Consider the following 12,820-nt stretch of genomic DNA (forward strand, 5'->3'; position numbering starts at 1 on the left):
GAAAACTAAAGATAAAAAAAAAAAATCTTAAAAACAATGAAAGAGAAATAACATATTCTCTGTAAGGGGAAAAACAGTTTGAATGGCAATAGATTCCCCATGAGAAGCCAAAAGGAAATGGGGCATGTCCAAGTACTGAAAAAAAAAAAAGATCAATCCAGAATTCCATATTGGCTGAAAATATCCATTAGAAATAAAGGAGAAATCAAAATATTCTCAAGAAAAAGAAAGTTAAGAATTTCTCTCTAGTATAACTACCCTAAAAGAATGGCTAAGCAAAATTCTCTAACCAAAAGGAAAATGATAAAATGAAGAATCTTGGAACATCAAGAAGGTAGAAAACACACAGTAAGCAAAAAATCGTGGACAGACACAATAGAATTTCTTTCTCCTATTGAGTTTTCTAAATTATGCTCAAGGGTTGCATATCAATTATATTACCAATGTGATTTTAAATGTGTGATGGGAAAATACCTAAGATAATTATGAATGAAAGAGGAGAAAAGGATATAAAGAGACGTAGAGTTTCTACACACCATGCAAACTCACAAAATTATGAAACCAGTAGTCTATGATAAGTTGTATCCATTTAATTTAATGCCTACCACAATCACTAATAAAGTTATACAAAGAGATACTCAAAAACATAATAGATACCTCAAAATGGAATTCTTAAGACTGTCCATGTTACCTACAGGATTAGCAAGGAAGAGAGAGAAAAAAAAAAACAGGAAAAAAAGATAGAAAAAAACAAACAGAAAACAAAAAAATAACATGGCTCAGACATAAGCCTTAATATATTAATAGCTTCATCAATTATGAATATTCTACATATTCCAATTCAAAGACAGGGTGTAGCAAAGTGGATTAAAAAAACAAATACCAAATGTATGCTGACTACAAGAAACTCATTCAAATTACAATGATAAAGGTAAGTTGAAAGAAAAGAGATGGAAAACGGTATTTCATGGAAACACTAAAGAAAGCAGAAGTGGCTATATTAACATCAGATTTTTTTTAAAAAAAAGACTTCAATGCAAAAGAAATTACCGGAGACTGGACACCTGGGTGGCTCAGCGGTTGTACGTCTGCCTTCAGCTCAGGACGTAATTCTGGGGTCAGGGATTGAGTCCTGCATCTGGCTCCTTCTTCAACCTCTGCCTCTCTGTGTCTCTTGTGAATAAATAAATAACAATCTTTAAAAAAAAAGAAATTATTGGAGACTGAAGGTCATTACAAAATGATAATGCAGTCAATCTACTAAGAAGACATAGTAATCCTAAATATGTACACACCAAACAAAAAAGCAGAAAAAATGTGTGAGGCAAAAACTAATAGACCTACCAGAAGGGAGAGAAATAGGAAAATCCAAAATTACACTTGGATATTTCAATACCTCTCTCTCAACAATTAATAGAAAATTAGACCCAAAAAAAACCAGAAAAGATATAAAAGAAAATAACATGATATGCCAACAGAATCTAATTCACATTTATTAACTATTTCCACAAACAGTAGAATACATATTCTTTTCCAGTGTCCATGGAATATATAACAAGAAAGACTATATTCTGAGCTATCAAATAAAATTCATCAAATTAAAAAAAATTGAAATCACTCAGACACTCTTCTCTGACCACATGGATCACACTAGAAATCAATAACAGAAAGATAACAGGAAGTCTCCAAACATATGAAAACTTAAAAACATACTCCTAAGATCAAATAAATAATCAAAAATCTCCCAAAAGAGAGAAACCCAGGACCAGAGCAGCATGGGTGAATTATACAAAACATTTAAAAAATTGATGCAATCCTTCTCTAATTCTTGCAAAAATTGAAGAGGCAGAAACTCTTCCAAACACATTTTATGAGGCCAGCATCATTCATATATAAAAGCCAAACAAAACAGGCACTAAAAGAAAAACATATTGCAAGGCAATAACACTAATAAACATTATACAAAAACCTCAATAAAATACTAGAAAATGGAATTCAACATCACATTAAGAGGATTATACACAATGATCAAGTGGGATTTATTCCTGGGATGCAAGGATGTTTCAACATATATAAGTCAATAAACATGATACAACCATATTAATAGAGTAAAGAATTAAAAACATGATCATCTCAATAGATGCAGAAAAAGGATGTGACAATATTCAACATCCTTTCATGATAAAAACTCTCAACCAATTGGGAATATAAGAAATATACTAAAACATAATAAAGACCACATATGACAAACCAATAAGTAACATTATGCTCAATGATGAAAAACTGAAATCATTTTCTCTAAGATCAGGAACAAGACAAGGATGCACATTCTTACCACTTCCATTCAACATATTACTGGAAGTCCTAGCCAGATCAATTAGACAAGCATTCAAATTGGAAAAGAAGGAATTAAACTGTCTCTGTTTATAGATGACATGATCTTACATATAAAAACCCCTAAGGAGTCCACCTAAAAAATGTTAGATCTAATAAATGAATTTAGTAAAGTAGGAGGCTACAAAATCAACATATGAAAATCAGTTGTATTTCTATAAATTAACAAAAAACTATCTGTAAAAGAAATTAAGAAAATAGTCTCATTTACAGTAGTATCAAAACCAATAAAATATTTAGGAATAATTTTAACTGAAAACTATAAGGCATTGATGAAAGAAACTGAAGACAACACAAGTAAATGGAAAAATATCCTGTGTTTATAAATTGGAAAATTTAGTGTGATAGTGTGATAGTGTGATAGTATCTGTACCAAAGTGTTCTACTGATTCAATGCAACCTCTATCAGAACCCAGGAATGGGTCCTCAACTCTATGGTCAACTAATATTTGACAAAGCAGAGAAGACTATCCACTGGAAAAAGGACAGTCTCTTCAATAAATGGTGCTGGGAAAATTGGACATCCACATGCAGAAGAATGAAACGAGACCATTATGTTACACCATACACAAAGATAAACTCAAAATGGATGAAAGATCTAAATGTGAGACAAGATTCCATCAAAATCCTGAAGGAGAACACAGGCAACACCCTTTTTGAACTTGGCCACAGTAACTTCTTGCAAGATACACCTATGAAGGCAAGGGAAACAAAAGCAAGAATGAACTATTGGGACTTAAGATAAAAAGCTTCTGCACAGCAAAAGAAACAGTCAACAAAACTAAAAGACAACCTACAGAATGGGAGAAGATATCTGCAAATGACACATCAAATAAAGGGCTAGTATCCAAGATCTATAAAGAACTTATTAAACTCAACAGCAAAGAAACAAACAATCCAATCATGAAATGGGCAAAGACATGAACAGAAATTTCACCAAACAAGACATACACATGGCCAACAAGCACATGATTAAATGCTCCGCATCACTTGCCATCAGGGAAATACAAATCAAAACCGCTATGAGAAGGGCAGCCTGGGTGGCTCAGAGGTTTAGCCCCACCTTCAGCCCAGGGCTGCATCCTGGAGACCTGGGATCGAGTCCCACATTGGGCTTCCTGCAAGGAGTCTGCTTCTCCCTCTGCCTGTGTCTCTGCCTCTCTCTTTCTCTCTCTCTCTCACTCTCTCTCTCTCTCTCTCATGAATAAATAAATATAAAAAAAACCGCTATGAGATGCCACTTCACACCAGTGAGAATGACAAATGTTGGAGAGGATGTGGAGAAAGGGGAACTCTGTTGCACTGTTGGTGGGAATGCGAACTGGTGCAGCCACTCTGGAAAACTGTGTGGAGGTTCCTCAAAGAGTTAAAAATAGATCTGCCCTATGACCCAGCAATTGCACTGCTGGGGATTTACCCCAAAGATACAAATGCAGTGAAACACCAGGACACCTGCACCCCAATGTTTATAGCATCAAAGTCCACAATAACCAAACTGTGGAAGAAGCTTCGGTGTCCATCGAAAGATGAATAGATAAAAAAAATGTGGTCTATGTATACAATGGAATATTATTCAGCCATTAGAAATGACAAATACCCACCATTTGCTTCAACGTGGATGGAACTGGAGGGTATTAGGCTGAGTGAAGTAAGTCAATCGGAGAAAGACAATCATTATATGGTCTCATTCATATGGGGAATATAAAACATAGTGAAAGGGAATAAAGGGGAAAGGAGAGAAAATGAGTGGGAAATATCAGTGGGGTGAGAGAACATGAGAGACTCCTAACTCTGGGAAATGAACAAGAGGTAGTGGAAGAGGAGGTGGGCGGGGGATGGGGTAACTGGGTGACGGGCACTGAGGGGAGCACTTGACGGGATGAGCACTGGGTGTTATACTATATGTTAGCAAATCAAACTCCAATAATAAAAATTAAAATAAAACAATACAACTGTATCAAAAGTCCAATGACATTATTCACAGAAGTAGAAAAATTCTAAAATTCATATGGAAGCACAAAAGACTCCAAATAGTCAAAGCAAACTTGAGAAGAACAAAGTTGGAGGCATTTTAAATCACTTCCCAATTTCAAACTTTATTAAAGAACTATAGCAATCAAATCAGTTTAGTACTGGCATAAAAACAGATATATAGACCAATGGAACAGAGTAGAGAGGCCAGAAATAAACCACACATATAGGGTTAACTAGTCTTTGACAAGGGAGCCAAGAACACCCAATAGGAAGAAGATAGTCTTTTCATTAAATGGTGTTGGGAAAACCGGATATCCACATGCAAAAGAATAAAAATTGGACTCATCTCATAAATAAAAATTAACTCAAAATGGATTGAAAACTTAAACATAAGACCTGAAACTGTAAAAATTCTAGAAGAAAACAGAGGAGAAATCTCCTTGACATTATTCTTGGTAATAATTTTTGGGATATGACACCAAAAGCACAGGCAGAAAAGGCAAAAATAAATAAATAGGACTATGACAAACTGAAAAGCTTCCATACAGCAAAAGAAATGATCAGCAAATAAAAAGGCAACCTATGGGATGGGAAAAAAAATATTTGCAATCATCTAACTGATAAGGAGTGAATATTGAAAAATATATAATAAATTCTTACAACTCAATGGCAAAAAAGCAAATAACCTGGTTTTAAAGTGAGCAAAGGACTTGAATATTTTTCCAAAGAAGACATACAAATGGCCAAGAGGTACAAGAAAAGGTGCTCAATATCACTAATCATCTGGGAAATGCAAATCAAAACCACAATGAGATATCACCTCACACTCGTTAAGATGGCTATCATCAAAAAAACAACAACAACAAAAAAAACCAAGAGATCACAAGTATTGGAAAGGATGTAGAGAAAGAGAATCCTTGGACATTGTTGTTGGTGTAAATGTAAACCATTATGGAAAACAATATGAACTTTCCTTAAAAAATTAAAAATAGAACTACCATATGATCGAAATCTCACTTCTGGGTATATATCTAAAGGAAATAAAGTTGGTATTTTGAAAAGATGTCTGTACTCCCACATCCATTGCAGCATTATTCATAATAGCCAAGATATAGAAACAACCTAATTTATTTGTCTAAGTGTCTATAGACAAATAGATTAAAAATGTGATTAGATAGACAGATATGGATATATACAATGATATATTATTCAGCCACACACACACAAAAAGGAAATCCTGCCATTTGCAACAAGTTGGATGAACCTGGAGGACATTACGCTCAGTCAAATAAGCCATCACAGGGATCCCTGGGTGGCACAGCGGTTTGGCGCCTGCCTTTGGCCCAGGGCGCGATCCTGGAGACCCGGGATCGAATCCCACGTCGGGCTCCCGGTGCATGGAGCCTGCTTCTCCCTCTGCCTATGTCTCTGCCTCTCTCTCTTTCTCTCTCTGTGACTATCATAAATAAATAAAAATTAAAAAATAAAATAAATAAAAAAATAAGCCATCACAGAATGACAAATGTGGTATGATCTCACTTATATGTGGGATCTAAACAAGTCAAACTTGTAAAACCAGAGAGTAGAACAATGGCTGCCAGGGCTTTTCTGGGTAGTGGAAATGAGGAGATGTTAGTCAAACTTCCAATTATAAAATGAGTTAAGTTCTGACGTCTCAATGTATAGCGTGGTGCTTGTAGTTAATACTGTATTGTGTACTTGATGCTAACAGTGTTCTCACCACACACACACACACACACACACACGATATGTGAGTTGACAAATGTATTGATCAAACTGGCTGCACTAATCATTTCATAATGTATAAGTACAGTAAGTCATCAAATTGTACACCTTTTAAAAATCACATTGTAAAACCCAGACATATACGAATGTTGTCAATTACACCTCAATAAAGCTAGGGGGAAAACACACACTCTCTTAAATAATTGATGGGTCAAAGAAGATGACTCAAGGAAAATTTCAGAAGACACTGAACTGAATGAGAATATAATAACTATTAGGTGGGAGCAGTAGCCTCGCCGTGGCCGCCGAGGGTTTCTCTGGCCCGTGTTGCTCCCACCCGTCTACACCTTGGGAAATATCTTTGCAAACCTCTTCAAGGGCCTTTTTGGCAAAAAAGCAATGCGCATTGTCACGGGGCCGGATGCTGCGGGGAAGACGCCATCCGGTACCACCTAAAGCGGGGGAGATGGCGACCACCAGTCCCACCCGAGGCGGCAAGGCGGAGAGCGTGGGGCGCAGGAACATCAGCTTCCCCGTGGGGACCCTGGGCGGCCAGCCCGGGATCCGGCCTCTGCGGTGCCACTGCTTCCGGAATGCGCCCAGCCTCATCTTTGTGGGTGACAGCAGCGACCGAGAGCGTGTGAACCAGGCCGTGGGCAGCTCAGGGGGATGCTGGCGGAGGACGAGCTCAGGGATGCCGTCCTGTGGGTGCGGGTGCGGGCGCGCGTGCGGGTGCAGGTGCGGGCGCCGGCGCGGGTGCGGGCGCGGGCCCACAAGCAGGGCCTCCCAGCGCCACCAACGCGGCTGAGATCACGGACGAGCTGGGGCCGCACTGCCTGCGCCACAGGAACTGGTACACTCAGGCCACCTGTGCGCCCCTCACGCCCTCCTTGCACCCTGCTCTACCCTCCGGTGGTGTCAGTGCCAGAAGCGGTCCCCGTGGTCGGCACAGTGCACTTCACCACGCTGTAAATGTGCAGCCGCAGCTTCAGCCGGATTTTTACTTGATGCAAATAGTTTGTGTTCCCAACGAGGCAGTTCTGGTACTCCCATGCAATAGGACTCAGCTGTGTGTGTGTGTGTGTGTGTGTGTGTGTGTGTGTGTGTGTGTGTGTGTGTGTGTGTAAAGAGAATCGACCCACCGTGCAATGCTGAGAAGGGATTTAGGCACGCTGGGCCTCCGGGAGCCGCCTGGCACGCCTCCTCTGGGCGCTCCGTCTACGTTGAGACCCATTTGGGTGGTTGGTGTTTAACCCAAAACTCAATGCATTTTTAAAATCGTTGCAAATACCAGAAAAGGAGAACACTTGAACGCACAGAAGGGAGAAACGTGCCTAGTGCAGGCTCCGCAGCGGCCGCCAGAGTCCCGTCCACCAGTGGGCCCTGCCCCGTCGGAAAGGGGAGACGGGCCAAAACCAGCCACGGTCCGTTCTGCGTGGTCACCATAGGGTCCCTGTGATCGCTCTGTCTCCGGGCATCCTGCGTCCCTAGCGTTTGTGCTTGTGCTTGTGTCTACACGGCCGCCCAGGAGACGGGCTGGGGGCTGCGCCGCCGCCCACGCACCCCGCGGGGGACCCCCTCCCGGGGGCGGCGTGGGCACCTGGCTCGCTCCGGCCGCCTGGGGTCTCGCCCGCGACAGCGCGGGCGGCCAGGCCAGTAGTCCCCGCGCCTCCGCCCGCGGAGCCCAGGGAGCCCAGGGAGCCCAGGGGACCCCTGCCTACAGGTGCTTTCACTCCCTCAGACTGCAAGGGTCGGATTTGCCATCAAAACGACGACCTCTACTTTTTTCCTTTGTATTTTGATAAACACTGAAGAATCTGGAGGTGTTCAACTTTATCTTGGGGAAGTCCTTCAGGACTGGTTTATTTGGTGTCCTGAACCTCTTACTGCTTTCAGTACACGATTAGTAATCAACTGTTTTGTATACTTGTTTTCGGTTTTCATTTCGACCAACAAGCACTGTAGTTATGGCTACTAGAATAAAATCTCTTAACTATTAAAAAAAAAGAAAGAAAATATAATAAATATTAATACACTATATCAATATTTCTGAGATGTAGCTAAAGCAGTACTGAGAGGGAATTTTATAGCACTAATTGTATGTATTAGAAAAGAAGAAAAGTCTCAGGAAGGTAAGGCCCTATCTCAAGAACTTAGAAAAAGAACAAAATAAACCAAAAACAAGTTAAAAAGAAGGAAATGATAAAAAGCAGAAATAAAAGAACTTAGGGTAGCCCTGGTGGCACAGCGGTTTAGCGCCACCTGCAGCCCGGGGTGTGATCCTGGAGACCCTGGATCGAGTCCCACATCGGGCTTCCTGCAGGGAGCCTGCTTCTCCCTCTGCCTGTGTCTCTGCCTCTCTCTCGCTCTCTCTGAATGAATAAATAAATAAATCTTAAAAAAAAAAGAAATAAAAGAACTTAAAAACAGTAGAGATTATCAATAAAATAAAGAGCCTGTTCATTGGAAAAAATCAATAAAATTGATTGAGTCTAGCAAGACTGACTTAAAATGGAATGCACAAATTTTTACCATTAGGAATGAAACAGAGGATATCACTACAGATTCTGCAGAAAATAAAATGATAAAAGGGAATATAATGAAGAACCCTACATACATACATTTGAACTCTATACAACTTATCTTATATGGGTAATTCTTCAAAAAATACAAACCACTACAACTCATCCAATTTGAAATAAATAATATGACTAGCCTTATAACTATGAAAAAATTCAAAGCCATAATTTAAAAGCTCCCCAAAAAGAAATCCTCCCAGCCAGATGGTTTTATTGGAAAAGTCTACCAAATATTTAAAGAAGAATTAACACCAATTCTACACAACTTCTTCCCAGTAAGAGAAAGGAACATGTCCTAACTCATTTTATAAAGCTAGTAATATCCTGAAGTCAAAATCAGAAAAGGAGTAAAAACAAAAAAATCAGTAATTGGACTTCAACAAAATTAAGGACTGTTCTATAAAAGATACTGTGAAAAAATTGAAAAGACAAGACATGGATTAGGATAAAATATTTATAAATCACATATCTGATAAAGGACTTATATCCAGAATGTATAAGGATCTCTTAAAATTCAATAGTAAGGAAACAACCACATTTTTTAAATGGACAAAAGATTTAAACAGCTACTTACTCCACCAAAGAAGTTACGTGGAATGTAAACAAGCATATGAAAAGAGGTTCTACAAAATTAGTCATTGGGGAAATACAGATTTAAACCATGATGGGATACTACCATGACACACCTATCAGAATGGGGGATGAGAGAGGAGTAAAATACAGAAGAACTGGAACTCTCATACATTTCTCATACAACCACTTTAGAAAATAATTTTGTATTTCCTAATACAATAACCAACTATTACCATACAAGCCAACAATCCTATTCCCTGATATTTACCCAAGTGAAATAAAGCTTTAAGTTCACACAAGATTCTGTATGTGAATGTTTATAGAGACTTTATTCATAATCATTAATGACTGGAAACATCCACATTTCTCTCGCATGAAGACTAAATAAAGAGACTCTGGCATATTCATTCAAAGGTATACAACTTAGCAGTGAAAAGGAACAAATGCAAGAAATTGGATGCATCTAAAATGTGTGAGAAAAGAAATGTGCAAGTGAAAGAAGCCAGATTCAAAAAGCTACTGCGTGATTTCATTTATTTGACGTCCTAGAAAAGAGAAAACTAGACTGATGAAAACCATATGGATCCCAGGGACTGGAGTAGGCGGAGGGTGTTGATTACAAAGGGGCAAGGGGAACTTTATGCATGATGGACTGTCTGCATCTTGATGGTAGTAGTGTTTACATTGCTACATACATTTGTCAGAACTGTGAATACTAAAATAAGTGGATGATACGTGTCTCAGTAAATATACCTGAATATGAATGAAGAGAAAATCTATCGTCCTGTAAACATCAACTGAGAAGCAATTCCTCTGCAAAATGATGAAATCAGTAGCTTATATTCAACATCTCACTCCTACCTTCCCCAGGGACACCTGGATGGCTCAGTGGTTGAGTGTCTCCTTTGGCTCAGGGTATGATCCAGGGTCCTGGGCTCAAGTCCTGCATCGGGCTCCCCACCAGGGAACCTGCCTCTCTCTCTGCCTGTGTCTCTGCCTCTCTCTGTCTCTCATGAATAAATAAAACCAATCAATCAATTAATCAATAAAAATAATTTCCTCTTCCCCAGTTCCTAATAATGAGTGATATTCCCCAACTTCTATTTGGCAGTCCTCTCTGACTTGCATCCCAAGGAAGCTCTGTTGGGTGAACTTTACTTCCCCTGAGTCATCACCAGCAATCTCCTTTCCTGATCACTAAGGAGTCAGTTAGTTCCAAGACTCCAACGCCATCACTCAAATATGTGACTCTCAAATCACTCTCAGGCCCAGAATTTTTTCAGACACCAGGTCTTTTCTTGAAGTCCTCAAATAATATCATGCAAGCAGTCACAGGATTGGTTTTGCATCAACTTCAAGAAGGAGTGTTGCAAAGAGGAGTTTCTTCAGCAAATAATTCTCACCAGAAGCCCCTTTTATCCAACCCAGATCTCGTTTTTTATGTAGTTCTGTAATCCAAAATCTCATTTGTTTAAATCCTCCAGGCTCAAACAGATCTAGGTTAAAAATCCCAGCTTTACTCTTCGGAGCTGTCTGTCTTTCGGTAAACTACTTTTCTTCTCTTTGTTTTGGTTTCCTCGTATTTAAAAGAGGGGAATGAATCCCATCTTCCTCACACAGACTTTGTGGAGATTAAATGAGATAATGCACTGAGCACAGGATCTGGTACAAAGTAAACCAATACATGTAACTACTACCCTGTTATTATCATCAGCAACACTCACTCTCATTAAGTACCAAATTGCTAACTGCACAAGTGCCCACATTTACACGCCTACTAAATGAAAAAGCTATTCACCATGTGAAAACAATTTAAAGAAACAAAACTCTGGTTTCTAAAAGGAAGCTACTTTCTAATATGTGTAAAATTACTGTATTGTGACTTCCTTTAAGACATACTTCATTGGCGGGACACCTGAGTGGCTCAGCGGTTGAGCATCTGCCTTTGACTCAAGGCGTGATCCCAGGATCCTGGGATCGAGTTCCGCATGGGGCTCCCTGAATGGAGCCTGCTTCTCCCTCTGCCTGTGTCTCTGCCTCTCTCACTGTGTGTCTCTCATGAATAAATAAAATCTTAAAAAAAAAAGACATACTTCATTGGTAACTAAATGTCACACTTGCAAACGTTGCATCATAGAATGACAAATTTCCCCACTTCAAATAGTTAAGCTAGTATTACCCTAATTATCACAAATACTTTAATGGTCTAAATCTCTTCGTGCACATCAGAAATTTGGTTAGGCCCCCAAGAAAGAAAAAATGACAGCCAGAATAGCCTATTTCATTACTATTTCATTAATTATCTTGGGAACTCAGAACGATGCTCTCAGTCCAGCAACCACAGGCCACAGCTAAGAGTGACTATGGCAACCACGTTGGTGCCCCGATCCTGACAACTTAACAGGAGACATTATGACAGGAGGTATCAGGAGGTACCATTGCCACAGTCACTTTCTGAGACAGCTAGTGGTTGCTTGGTAACCTGCTCTCCTGTATGGGGTTAGCACAAGATGAAGTGAGGAGCTAACGAGGGCTGACATGAGTTCATACTTACTTGAAAGAGGGAGAGAGGGTATGATGCAGCCAAACATTTTCAAGAACGAAAAGAGCTCAAATCCTATTACATCCCCAGAGATTATGTTATAATTTCTGCCAGCATTGCTTGTAAAACACACCTGACATTTTACTAGTGAAAAGAACAACTTATAAAATTAATTTCTACCAAGTAATTTTATATTAATTATTCTCTACAAATGCTCTACGAGAATAGATATGATTGCAAAATTCACGTAGTAGCTCCCACTATTAATTATTGATCGGTTCTCTGGAGAACTACAACTTATTAAATTTTATTTGTAAAAACAATAGAGTGGCATCAACATGGAGTGAACAGTCCTTGATTAATGAAGGAGTCTAATCATGACCGAATCAAGAGCACTGTCCTTTCCTTATTTATTTATTTATTCTTTTTATTTATTTTTAAAGATTTTGTTTATTTATTCATGAGAGACAGAGAGAGAGAGAGAGAGGCAGAGACACAGGCAAACAGAGAAGCAGGCTCCATGCAGGGAGCCCAATGTGGGACTCGATCCCGGATCCCAGGATCACACCCTGGGTGGAAGGCAGATGCCCAACCACTGAGCCACCAGGTGTTCTTCCTTTCCCTATGTATATCCATTTGGTTATATCATGTTGCAACTCTAAACAGCACCACTAAGAGTCAGCCCCATAAAAATAATTTTTTAATAAAGAGAAAGTAATAAATCCTTTTAAGAATATTAACTGTCATTAGTAACCTAAGACAGACCAAAATCACGAACCCCTACAATTATTTATAACTTATAATACAAACATGTTCAAAAAAAAAATTCTTGGAATGCCCAGGTGGCACAGTCACCTAAGCATTCGACTCTTGGTTTCAGGATGGTCGAGATCTCAGGTCTGTGAGATCAATCCTTCACCTACAGCTGGCTCCAAGCTCAGTGGGGAGTCTGCTTAAGATTCTCTCTCCCTCTGCCCCTGCCCCCTCCCTGGCTCACCCTTTCTCTTTCTGT

General features: G+C 39.5%; 1 pseudogene; it reads left to right on the forward strand.

Moving 5' to 3' along the window:
- Positions 1-886: 886 nt before the first annotated feature.
- Positions 887-7,573, forward strand: LOC129512866 (ADP-ribosylation factor 1-like; annotated as a pseudogene).
- The last annotated feature ends 5,247 nt before the right edge of the window (positions 7,574-12,820 follow it).

This window comes from Nyctereutes procyonoides, unplaced genomic scaffold (assembly GCF_905146905.1).
Source record: "Nyctereutes procyonoides isolate TBG_1078 unplaced genomic scaffold, NYPRO_anot_genome, whole genome shotgun sequence".
In the NCBI taxonomy this organism is placed as follows: Eukaryota; Metazoa; Chordata; class Mammalia; order Carnivora; family Canidae; genus Nyctereutes; species Nyctereutes procyonoides.